This window comes from Elaeis guineensis, chromosome 12 (assembly GCF_000442705.2).
Source record: "Elaeis guineensis isolate ETL-2024a chromosome 12, EG11, whole genome shotgun sequence".
Classification (NCBI taxonomy): Eukaryota; Viridiplantae; Streptophyta; class Magnoliopsida; order Arecales; family Arecaceae; genus Elaeis; species Elaeis guineensis.
This window is the reverse complement of record NC_026004.2, coordinates 4120266-4133437: the sequence shown is the minus strand read 5'-3', so window position 1 is coordinate 4133437 and position 13172 is coordinate 4120266. Positions and strand designations below refer to the sequence as shown.

Genomic DNA, 13172 nt, shown 5'->3' with positions numbered 1-13172 from the left:
TAACGGCGTGATTCCAACCCCACTAAAACTATTAATGATCATCATAGCAGTTATAACGGTCATTATTTTTCCAGCTTAGAATTTTAAGTCTTAAATTAATAATAGCACGATGGCTATTGTATTGATACTCAAAATAAAAAGTAACAATATTATTCATTTTATAAAATAATATTATTTTCAGCACAACACCTTTTAAAATAAAGTAGGAAAATTTTAAATTTCAAAAAATATTATTATATTTTAAAAATAATTATTAAATAATAATTATTATTTATTTTATAACCAATTGTAATTATAATGGCATTGGTTTCTACTAATCTATAATGAGACTTTATGCTAGGGATGGCAAAATATAATCTTATCCGTCAATCCTATTTATGTTCGATCCATCGTATGTAGATTTGAGTTTGGACTAAATATGTTCGGATTATTAATAAGTCAATCTATTTAATCTATTTAATATTTGGATCATGTTCAAATTTTATAAGTCTGTTTAACCCGTTTAATATTTGAGTTGGATCGGATCAGATTAATAGGCTCATTTAAATGGACTGAGAGTGTTGACAGTGAAAAAATTTTTCAAAATTTTGATTTCAAAATTTAAATTTATAATTTTTATTTTCCATGATCGTACCCGCATACCCATCTCTCACTATAATCCATCGCAATGATGACTAGGATTTTTCTACTTCCCTTCTTCTCCTCTTGCATGCATCGCATTCACCCCTCTCTGGCACCGATAGTCTGACTCCTCTCTCCGATCACCCTCTCCTCCACCTTAGCCATCGCTAGCGATGTCACAACGATGGGGGCATGGCCTTTGGTCCCAAGCCTCATTCGTTGTCTTGCTCCTTCTTTAACTTCCTTGTCACCAACTTCAGTAGCCACCATGACACCACTTATCCATTGCATCCTTTTCATGGATGTCTTCACCAACTCCAAGGCCGCCTCCTCTGTATTCCTCATTGCCTTCCACAACTCCCTCGGAGAGACCCCTACACTCTACTCTTTCCCATTCTTTTTGCCTACGCCACATTCACCCATCTCTGACGCTAACAGTCCAATTCTTCTCCTAGACCATCTTCTTTTCCATCTTTGTCGTTGCTGGCAGCAACATGCCAATAAAGCCGTGGCCTCCGATCTCAAGCCTCAGCCATCATCTCACTCCTCTAACTTTCTTATCATCAAATTCCGACAATCATAGTCGGGCCATTGCATCCTTCTCATCTTCCTCATGAGCCATCTTCACCGACTCCAAAACCTCCTCCGCCAATGGCTGACTTCATCAGGTAGTACCAAATCTCTTGTAAAAATGACGAGAGAAGAAAAAAAAGGAGATAGGTCAGTTAAATAGAGTGATTTAGATTAACAAATTATCCATTTGTTAAGTAGATTAATGAGATTGGATCGAATTATCTATGTATTCAATATAATATATTCGCATTATAGATTTTAATCCGTATAATAGAATAGGTTGGATTAGATTTATCATTATATGAATTAATCTATATTTGATTCAATCTATTTATGATTGATTCAGTTTGATTGTCACATCTACTTTATGCAGTCGGATCTAAAATTAAAATACTGGCCATCTTAATAAAAAAAATTATTTTTTTAAATCCCACCATATAATATAGGAGAGAAGAAAAAAGATAAATTTCTACCACTTCGTCCCCTCGCCCCGGGCCCATTTGTTTGAAAAAGGAGGCGCTCGATGCAATGGAGAAGACGTAACCGTTTTATGGTCATTGTAATGTTACAACGGCCGTTATTTTTAGGCTTTACGATCTTATAATGAGCGTCGGCACTGTGATACGTAGGGGCGAAGTATCGGCGCTCCGTGATACGTAGGGGAAATTATTCGGCACTGTGTTTCGCACAGTGAGCGGCGGGAAGGAACGCGGCTGTTTCACTTAAAACCCTGTTTCCGTACTCGTGGCGTAACCATGCATCGCAATGCAGGACAAAGCAAATGAAGCAAATGGAAATTTTTTTCTCCAATTCGATATCGTACGATTAGACAAGCAGAGGAAACAAATGAAATTTTTTTTCCTGTACTTCAGCAATCAGATGATTGTACTTAAAATATGTACATGGAGGAGGGTGGAAATTTTTGTCGTATCCCATTCACCTTCAATTGTCCACGTTTTTCAGAGTCTTGAGATGATCATAATTTTTTTTTTGGTAAAATTGTGATGATCATAATTGAAAAAACTAAAATGATGCTGAAATGGTTGGACCACAGGCTTCAGCTATGGAAAATGTTAGGCCATGCGATTCACCTGCAAGGAAGGATGGATGATCATGATTTTATCCAGATAAGGCACCAGTAGATATGATTATGTATAAATAAATGCTCTCTTTCTTTGAATTGGTCCGCTTTTCTTTTCTTTTTCTCTTATATAATAATTAAATAATTTAAATATGTTTACATGTACTTATGGATGTATGTATGCATGTATATATTTGTATGTATGCATACATACACTCCAAGTACTTCAAGAATCATTAAGGCAACACTCTATTGTGACCAAGGGCAGTGGGTCATAAAATAATACTCAAATAATCTAAATTATAGAGATAGAAAGAGATGGACGGTAAAGTTTTGGAGTAATTTGGTTACATGCTGAGCTTTGTGTAATCATGAAATTAAAAAATATTATTTAATATAAAATAAATTTAATTTTTTAAGAAAAAACTCAAGCTTAATAATTTATAAGTGTTAGCAAAATATGTTTTATAAAAAGTAGCCAAAATAACCATTCCTTGAACTCATCCATTTTGATTTATTATAAAATTCATGAACTAGAAAATAAAATCTCCTTCATATCTTATATGAGGAAAATATAGATAAGATTGTATATTTTTTAAATTGTAATTCAATGGCTAATGTCAGGACCCAAACCAAGGCCCAACTATCAAGACCCAAGCCCAAAAAAAAAAAAAAAAAAAAATTGAGAAGAAGACTTTCGATAGGAGTCTTCTTCTCCGATGAAATCGCGGTGATCGAAAGTCCTAGGGCTCTCTATAAAAAGGCTCTCCCCTTAGAAGCCCTCCACCAGTCTTTTTCCCCTCTCTTCCTCCCTGATTTCTCCGATTGGAGCCGCAGATACTTGTTTCGTGCTCGCCGCGATTGCTCGCCGGCAGGGTCACCGGAAGCCGAAGTAAGCTTTCCTCCTCTTCCTCTCTTCTTTCTCCTTCTTCCCGTGCCTCTGTGCACGACTGCCGGCGACGGGTGTCGCCGATTTTTGTCGGAGAAAGGACCCCTGTTTGGTCTCTTCTTCCCTTTGGTTTTTCGGTGCCGGCGATCACTACCGATTGCCAGCCTTGCCTCTCCGAAATCGAGAGAGTTGCCCCCCTCTGCCGCCGGCCTTCGTCATGTCGGTCATGGCCTGAACGGCCGGTCAAGGGAGGGGACCTATCAGTCCCCTGTTTCGGCCAGGAAAGAGCCTGAGAGAAAAGAAAGAAAACAAAAGAAAAAGAAAAGAAAAGAGAAAAGAAAAGAAAAGAAAAAAAAAGAGAGAGAAAAAGAAAGGGAGAGAGAAACTTTCTCACTTTGCTCTCTCTCTTAGATTTTTAGGATTTATGGAATTTTAAAAAAAAGAAAAAAAATATATATATAATAATAATAATTAAAGAAAATATAAGAAGAGTTTTCATTGATCAATCCGAAAATCTTGGACGCTGTCGTCTAGTTAATCCATGTGAGGATATTGGATTTTAATAAATTTTAATTTTTTAATTCGATAAAATTTTGATCAAAAATATGATATTTGACGTACCAGGTCCGGAAAAAGATTTTCAAGATTTCTAGAATTCCTAGTTTGGATTTTCTTTTGAGGTAAGTAGTATTTACTTTTATTGAATTTATCTGATAAATTATAAATTCTAAATTAAATAAATTCATGGCATGCTTGTGATTGAAAATATTTATTGAAAATAATTGTTGAAATTATTTATGATTGAAGTTATTTGTTGAAAAATTATTATGATAATGTATGATCATAAAGAATGATATGATTGATTTGACTCGAATATCATTTATTTATATTATTTTTGAAAATAATATATGAATTGAAAGATGATATAAATTTGACAATCTGACTATGTAAAGGATCTCGCCGATGGGGACATATACATTGGTAATTGATTTGTCCTGAGAATTTATATCGCCAGCGAGACCAGCGACATGTCGCCAGAGAGACCAGCGACAAACCGCCAGCGAGACCAGCGGTTCCAAAGGACTTGACTGCCAGATGATTCGCAGCCTACCGCAAGCAGATACGCGGTATTATGATCCTGCCACAGAAAAAATATGGTCATAGTCATGGTTGGTAAGAAGAACTTAAGAAATTGATGAATTTAAGATGATAAGCATAATTTGAAATTATGATGAATTAAAATTTTATATATGATTGATAGTATGATTATGATTTCATGAATTTACATATTGATTTTGTTATTATCAGTAAATCGATATGTACAGTATTATTGCCTGATTTATTTAGTTAAAGGTATACACTGCTTACTGGGTTATTTAGCTTATGATGAGTTTTATATTTTTCTTTACAGATCCAGAAAATTAGCATGATGCAGAATTTTGGTTGGGAGAGCGATTAGAGATGGAGTTAGCCCATTTGATTTAGAATTTTCTCAGAATTGATTCAAGACTTTTATTTTAAGTGTTGACTTTGTCAGACAATTATTTTTCTTTTGGACACTGAGTTTTGATTTGTTATTTAAACTAAGGTTTGATTGTTAAAAATTAAAAAAATTATTTAACTTTATGTGTAAGATATCATGATGAGATACCTTGCATGCTTATGAAAAAAATTTTCTATGAGTATACGGCGGTTGCCATGACCCTCGATTCACAATCTCGGATTGGGGGCGTGATAATTAATATGGTATCAGAGCATAAGTAGATAGATAAAGACATATAGAATAGAATGAGCGAGTGATGGATAGATATTAGGAAATTCGAGAGATTAGCTATGATGATGATGATCTGACCTATCTTGAGTAAGTTTATAATTTTATTAAGGATAAATTATCATCTCAAATTTGTCATTGGTCAATATGCCTCCACGATGAATGAAGAATACTCAAGGAGCAGTAGGAGGGACATCAAATCCACTTGGTGATAACACTCTCCATTTGAATAGCGACACATCTCAACAGGAGGGAATTATTGATCCTATTGGAAATACTCTGACAGTACAGGAGGAATCGAACATGACTCAACTAATGCAAACTCTGAGTAGTTCAAACACAGCAACAGTTACTTCAACAACAACATGCACAGCCACATCAGCATCTTCCACCGACACCTGGACATGGAGAACATCCGATGCAAAGAAACAATATCGTCGAGTTTAAGAAGCTAGCCCCTCCAGCCTTCAAAGGGACCATCGAGCCACTGAAAGCAGATAACTAGATTATGGAAATGGAGAAGGCATTCGCCGTGCAAGAATGTCACAATGAAGAGAAGATCCGCTACATAGCATATCTGTTACAAGACGAGGCATACAACTGGTGGCGTATACTTGAACAAAAATATGAATACGATAGGATACCACTCACTTGGGAGAGATTTTGAGATGAATTTTTTGACAAGTACTTCCCTCAAAGTATCAGAATATAGAAAGAGCAGGAGTTCATTCATCTGAAACAGGAGAACAGATCTGTTGCAGAATATGAAGCTAAATTCACAAAGTTAGCCAAGTTTGTTCCAAGATTAGTTGAGATTGAGCAAGACAGAGTACACAAATTTGAAATGGGACTGAAGACAGAAATTAAAAAATAAGTTGTACCCTATGAATTAACTACTTATGCCTCAGTTATAAATAAAGCTCTAATAATTGAGAGGGAAGTTAATGAAGCACATGCAGAAAGAGAACGGAATCAGAAGAAGAGAAATAGGTTTGATGGAACTCAAGGATGAAATCAGAACAATAAGAGTCCAGCAAAGAAGCCAGCAAATGATAAGAATCGTGAGAATGAGACAGCTAGATGTTCGAGATGTAGTCGAAGAGAGCATGAGTCTTCTAATTGCCCATGGAATACTGGTTCTTATTTTAGCTGTGGACAGAAAGGGCACAAAATTACAGATTGCCCCCAGAGGAATGAGAATAGACCCACACAAACAAAGGATGGAGGTCAAAGGCTGAAAACTCAAGGAAGGATCTATGCACTCACACAACAGGATGCTCAGGCCTCTAATGCTGTGGTGACAGGTATCATTCATGTATATGATATTTATGCTTCAGTTTTGTTTGATTCTGCTGCTACACACTTCTTTATATCCACTACTTTTATTAGACAACATGATATAGTATGTGAACCTATGAAAATCAAATTATATGTTGAGACACCAGTAGGTGGTATTTTAAGTACCGAAAGTGTGTGCAAGTCATGTAGTATCAGAATAGGAGAAAGAAAATTATCGACAGATTTGGTGGTCCTAGATATGCATGATTTCGATGTCATTCTAGAAATGGATTGGCTTGCTACTTATCATGCCTCTATGGATTGTCATGGAAAGAGAGTAAACTTTCAAATACCGAAAGAATTAACATTCAGTTTTGATGGAAGTACAGGAACCACTCCTTCACGTATTATTTCATTTGTGCAAGCTAGACAGATGCTAAGAAAGGGATGTAGAGGTTACCTAGTATCAATAAAGAATAAGGAACATGATGAATTGAAGTTATAGGATATTTCTATCGTAAATGAATTTTCGGATGTATTCATTGATGATTTTATCGGACTACCACCAGACAGAGAAATTGAATTTACCATTGAGTTGGCACCCAATACTGGTCCGATTTTTAAAGCTCCTTACTGAATGGCTCCTATGGAGTTGAAGGAGTTAAAAGATCAATTACAGGATTTGTTGGATAAAAGTTTTATAAGGCCTAGTGTATCTCCTTAGGGAGCTCCAGTCTTATTTGTGAAGAAGAAAGATGGTAGTATGAGGCTTTGTATTGACTATAGAGAGTTGAATAAGAACACTATCAGAAATAAGTATCCTCTACCTCGAATCGATGATTTGTTTGATCAGTTGCAATGTGCACAAGTCTTTTCTAAAATTGATCTTCGTTCAGGATATCATCAGTTAAAAATCAAAATAGAGGACATACCAAAGACTGTATTTAGAACTCGTTATGGACATTATGAATTTCTAGTGATGCCATTTGGGTTAACCAATGCTTCAGCGATCTTTATGGATTTAATGAACAGAATATTTAAATCCTATCTTGATAAGTTTGTTGTCGTATTTATTGACGATATCTTGATATATTCAAGAAGCAAATTGGAGCATAAAGAACATTTACGGTGTGTACTACAAATATTGAGGAAAGAAAAGCTTTATGCCAAATTTAAGAAGTGTGAATTTTGGTTGGATAAAATAGTCTTTTTAGGACACATCGTGTCTAAAGATAGAATTTCTGTGGATCCAACAAAAATGAAAGCTGTGATGCAGTAGAACAGACCTACAAATATTTTCGAGATTCGAAGCTTTCTAGGAATGGCAGGTTATTACAGATGATTTGTAGAAAGATTCTTCCGCATAGTGGCACCTTTGACTCGTCTTACTCAAAAAGAGGTTAAATTCGAGTGGACCGAAGATTGTGAACAGAATTTTTAAGAATTAAAATAACTATTAGTTTCAGTCCCTATCCTTACTATACCAACAGGAGATGAAAGATTCACAATATATAGTGATGCATCTAAAATGAGACTCGACTGTGTATTGATGCAACATGGTAAGGTAGTGGCCTATGCTTCAAGATAATTGAAACCATATGAACAGAATTATTCGACACATGATTTGGAATTAACTGCAGTGATTTTTGTCCTAAAAATTTGGAGACATCACTTATACGGTGCGCAGTGTGAAGTGTTTACTGATCATAAGAGTTTGAAGTATATTTTTACGCAGAAGGAATTAAATATGAGACAGAGAAGGTGGTTAGAATTGTTGAAAGATTATGATTTAACAATTCATTATCATCCCGAAAAAGCTAATGTCGTTGCTGATGCCCTTAGTAGAAAATTCATGAGAAATTTGGCGGTTTTAATCACACATCAAAGTCAATTATTGGAGGATATAAGAAAACTGAAATTAGACATCCGAATATATGACTCAACAGTATGATTAGCCAACATGAGGATTCAGCCAACACTCATTGAAAGAATTATAGTTGCCCAGAATGATGATCCACAACTAATGAAAATAAGGGATTCAGTGGAAGCTGGTGTTCAATCTGAATTCAAGATACATGATGATGGTTTGTTGAGGTTCGAAAACAGAATTTGTATACCCAATGATTCAGTACTCAAGCATGAAATACTTCAGGAAGTACATTAGACCGGTTATACAGTTCATCCAGGAGGTACTAAGATGTATAGAGACTTAAAGAAAATGTACTGGTGGAATAATATGAAGAGAGAGATCGCTCAATTTGTGTCTCAATGTTTGGTGTATCAACAAGTTAAAGCTGAACATCAGAGACCTACGGGACATATCACTTGATATTCCAGTATGGAAGTGGGAACATATCACTATGGATTTTGTAACTGGACTACCTAAGACTCCAAGTAAAAATAATGCAGCCTGGGTGATTGTGGATCGATTGACAAAGTCTGCACATTTTCTACCAATTAGAGTTGGATTCACTTTGGAAAGACTAGCAAAATTATATATGAAAGAAATTGTAAGGCTACATGGAATTTCAGTGACCATCGTATCGGATCGAGATACCAGATTTGTATCACAGTTTTGGAAGAGTTTACACAAGGCATTAGGAACAAAATTGAACTGTAGTATAGCCTTACATCCATAGACTGATGGCCAGTCAGAGAGAACCATTCAGATCTTAGAAGATATGTTGAGAACTTGTATTTTAGATATGAAAAGTTCTTGGAATGAGCATCTACCTTTGATTGAGTTCGCATATAATAACAGTTATCAGCCTAGCATTGGTATGGCACCCTATGAAGCATTATATGGTAGAAGATGCCGATCACCGATTCACTGGGATGATATTGGTGAGCGGAGAATATTGGGTCCCGAACTTGTTCAACAAGCAGTCGAGAAGATTCAATTAATTAAAGAATGACTTCGGACAGCACAAAGCAGAGAGAAAAGTTATGCAGATAACAAGAGACGAAAATTAAAATTTTAAATTGGTGACCATGTATTTCTCAAAGTGTCTCCTTCAAAAGGAATATCAAGATTTGGCATTCGTGGCAAATTAAATCCTAGATATGTGGGTCCGTTTGAGATTTTGAAAAAAATTGATAAGATGGCTTATAGACTTGCCTTACCACCTTCACTTGCAGGAGTACATAATTTTTTCATGTTTCTATGTTAAAGAAATATTTACCAGACCCAAGTCGCATCGTGGAACTTGAACTCTTGTAAGCTAGAAAAGATCTATCATATGAAGAATATCCGATACGGATCGTGGACCGTAAAGAACAAGTGTTGAGATATCGCAACATTCCTTATGTCAAGGTACAGTGGAGTCAACATTCGGAAAGAGAAGCTACTTGAGAACTAGAGGAAGAAATGAAGCAAAAATATCCCCAGCTCTTCAAGACCACAGGTATGAAAAATTTTGAAGACGAAATTTTTTTTAGGGGTGAAGAATGTCAGGACCCAAACCAAGGCCCAACTATCAAGACCCAAGCCCAAGCCCCCCCCAAAAAAAAACAGGGGAAATCGGAAAAGAAGACTCCTCATAGGAGTCTTCTTTTCCGATGAAACCGTGGTGATCGGGAGTCCTAGGACCACCAGGAGTCCTAGGGCTCTCTATAAAAAGGCTCTCCCCTTCCTTAGAAGCCCTCCATCGGTCTTTTTCTCCTCTCTTCCTCCCTGATTTCTCCGATTGGAACCGCGGATACTTGTTTCGTGCTCACCGCGATTGCTCGCCGACGGGGTCACCGGAGGTCGAAGTAAGCTTTCCTCCTCTTCCTCTCTTCTTTCTCCTTCTTCCCGTGCCTTTATGCACGACTGCTGGCGACAGGTGTCGCCGATTTTTGTCAGAGAAGGGACCCCTGTTTGGTCTCTTCTTCCTTTTGGTTTTTCGATGCCGGCAATCACTACCGATCGTTGGCCTTGCCTTTCCGAACTCGAGAGAGTTGCCCCCCTCTGCCGTCGGCCTTCGCCGTGTCGGCCGTGGCCTGAATGGTCGGTCAAGGGAGGGGACCTGTCGGTCTCCTATTTCGGCCAGGAAGGAGCCCGAGAGAAAAGAAAAGAAAAGAAAAGAAAAAGAAGAAAAAGAGAAAAGAAAAGAAAAGAAAAAAAAGAGAGAGAAAAAGAAAGGGAGAGAGAAACTTTCTCTCTCTGCTCTCTCTCTTAGATTTTTAGGATTTATGAAATTAAAAAAAAGAAGAAAAAAAATATATATAATAATAATAATTAAAAAAAATAAGAAGAGTTTCCATGGATCAATCCGAAAATTCTAGACGCTGTTGTCTAGTTAATCCATATGAGGACATTGGATTTTAACAAATTTTAATTTTTTAATTCGATGAAATTTTGATCAAAAATATGATATTTGACGTACCAGGTCCAAAGAAGAATTTTCAAGATTTTTAAAATTCTTAGTTTGGATTTTCTTTTGAGGTAAGTAGTGTTTACTTTTATTGAATTTATCTGATAAATTATAAATTTTGAATTAAATAAATTTATGGCATGCTTGTGATTGAAAATATTTATTGAAAATAATTATTGAAATTATTTATGGTTGAAGTTATTTTTAAAATTATTTATAATTGAAGTTATTTGTTGAAAAATTATTATGATGATGTATGATCATAAAGAATGATATGATTGATTTGACTTGAATATTATTTATTTATATTATTTTTAAAAATAATATATGAATTGAAAGATGATATGAATTTGACAACCTGACTATGTAAAGGATCCCGCCAATAGGGGCATATACGTTGGCAATTGATTTGTCCTGAGAATTTATGTCGTCAATGAGACCAACGACATGTCGCCAGAGAGACCAGCGACAAACAGCCAGCGAGACCAGCGGTTCCAAAGGACTTGGCTGCCAGATGATTTGCAGCCTACCGCAAGCAGATACGCGGTATTATAACTCTGCCACAGGAAAAATATGGTCATAGTCATGGTTGGTAAGAAGAACTTAAGAAATTGATGAATTTAAGATGATAAGCATAATTTAAAATTATGATGAATTAAAATTTTATATATGATTGATAGTATGATTATGATTTCATGAATTTACATATTGATTTTGTTATTATCAGTAAATCGATATGTACAGTATTATTGCTTGATTTAATCAGTTAAAGGTATATACTGCTTACTGGACTATTTAGCTCATGATGAGTTTTATATTTTTCTTTACAGATCTAGAAAATTAGCATGATGTGGGATTTCGGTTGGGAGAGCGATTAGAGATGGAGTTAGCTCATTTGATTTAAGATTTTCTCAGAATTGATTCAAGATTTTTATTTTAAGTATTGACTTTGTCAGATAATTATTTTTTTTTTGGACACTGAGTTTTGATTTATTATTTAAACTAAGGTTTGATTGTTAAAAATTGAAAAATTATTTAACTTTATGTATAAGATATCATGATGAGATGCCTTGCATGCTTATGGAAAAAGTTTTCTATGAGTATGCGGCGGTTGCCATGACCCTCGATTCACAATCTCGGATCGGAGGCGTGACAGCTAATCTTCCTATTAAGGCACGAGTTATTATAACTAAAATGGAGGCTGCTCTTTCTCCCTCCTCCAACTCCCTCAACCCAACTCGAAGAAGAAGAAGAAGAAATTAGATCCATAAATATATGCTCTTTTATGCTTTGCATCAATGAATAGTTGTATGGGAACTTAGCATATTAGAATATTGGAAAGTCTAAAAAATTTTATATAAAACACGATTTGGCACCCTAATACCATACGTACAGTATTCTTAGAAAAAAATGACAACTAAGTTAATATGTAGCAAAGTTCCATCAAATATTAAGGTATTTATTATGATACTTTGCTAAACTAAACAAATTATCTAACCTTAATAATGTTAACAATGTTAGGGAAAAATTGTATAGTCAATGCAAATGGTTATTACGATGACATTAGATTGTAACTTATTTCACAATAGATGCAATATTTCTTTCTTAATTTATGGTGTGAATATACTAAAAATAAAAAATAAAAAAGAGCAACTCACAACCTTTATCTTCGTTGAAATTCCATACAATGCATGCATATGAAGCGAGATTATATGCATCCAGGGTAAAGAACAACTAAATCAGTTACCAAGTAAAATTTATCTCTTATTAATTTAGCCGATCATGTTTTTGATACAGATTGTAATCATACTTTTGATTTTAGTCAACAATATAAATCATTTTCCAGAGAGCTAATACTGTAGGTATAGAATTTGCCAAAGTATTATCAGCCAAAATTCAAATTCATATCCAGATACACATCGCTCCAGAAGATAATGCTCAACCAAGCTATGGTAAAAAGCGTTGTCAAGAATATTGCAATATCACTTCCATTTTGTGTCCAATAATTAAGCACACTCTAATCTAGTAATACTAGCATCAAATAAAAAAATTATACAGATAATAAAAACATAAACATGCTTGACGCTGCTATTGCTCGCTTTTCATCTACCATCGTTGATGCAACCATATATGATGAAGAACCTCAAGAAAAAAAGAAAAACAGTTTATTTAATTTCCAAGTGAAAATTTTGTGCGACAATTTTTTTTTGATACAAACTAGATAAAAAAGAAAAAAAAAATAAAATTTGTGTGACATTGAATCTTTCTCTATGGACATCACAACAAACGCTCATGTTTGAGGAGAGAGGGACCACCATCTCCACATCTCCAACTCTATTTTGTCTCCACATCATCTCTTAAGTATATCTGTCAATAAAGGAACAAAAGGATACAAAGTTACATGCAACTCATCCTCCTCACTCAGCATTCTCTTTTTTGGACACCTCATTTTCGTCTGCTTCTAAAAACACATCCTAATTTATAGTTTCAATAAATCCGAAAGATAAAAAACGATAAATTACGTTAAACTTTATCATTAATCCGTGTTTCCTTTCTCATGCATCGCGTGCATCCAACGCCAGCGGTTCTGCCCAAACCTTCCCA

The 13172-nt window shown here is 35.3% G+C and overlaps 1 pseudogene; it reads left to right on the top strand.

Annotated features, from left to right (window-relative positions):
* The first annotated feature begins 4127 nt into the window (after window positions 1–4127).
* On the top strand, window positions 4128–12142 carry LOC140852922 (uncharacterized; annotated as a pseudogene).
* The last annotated feature ends 1030 nt before the right edge of the window (window positions 12143–13172 follow it).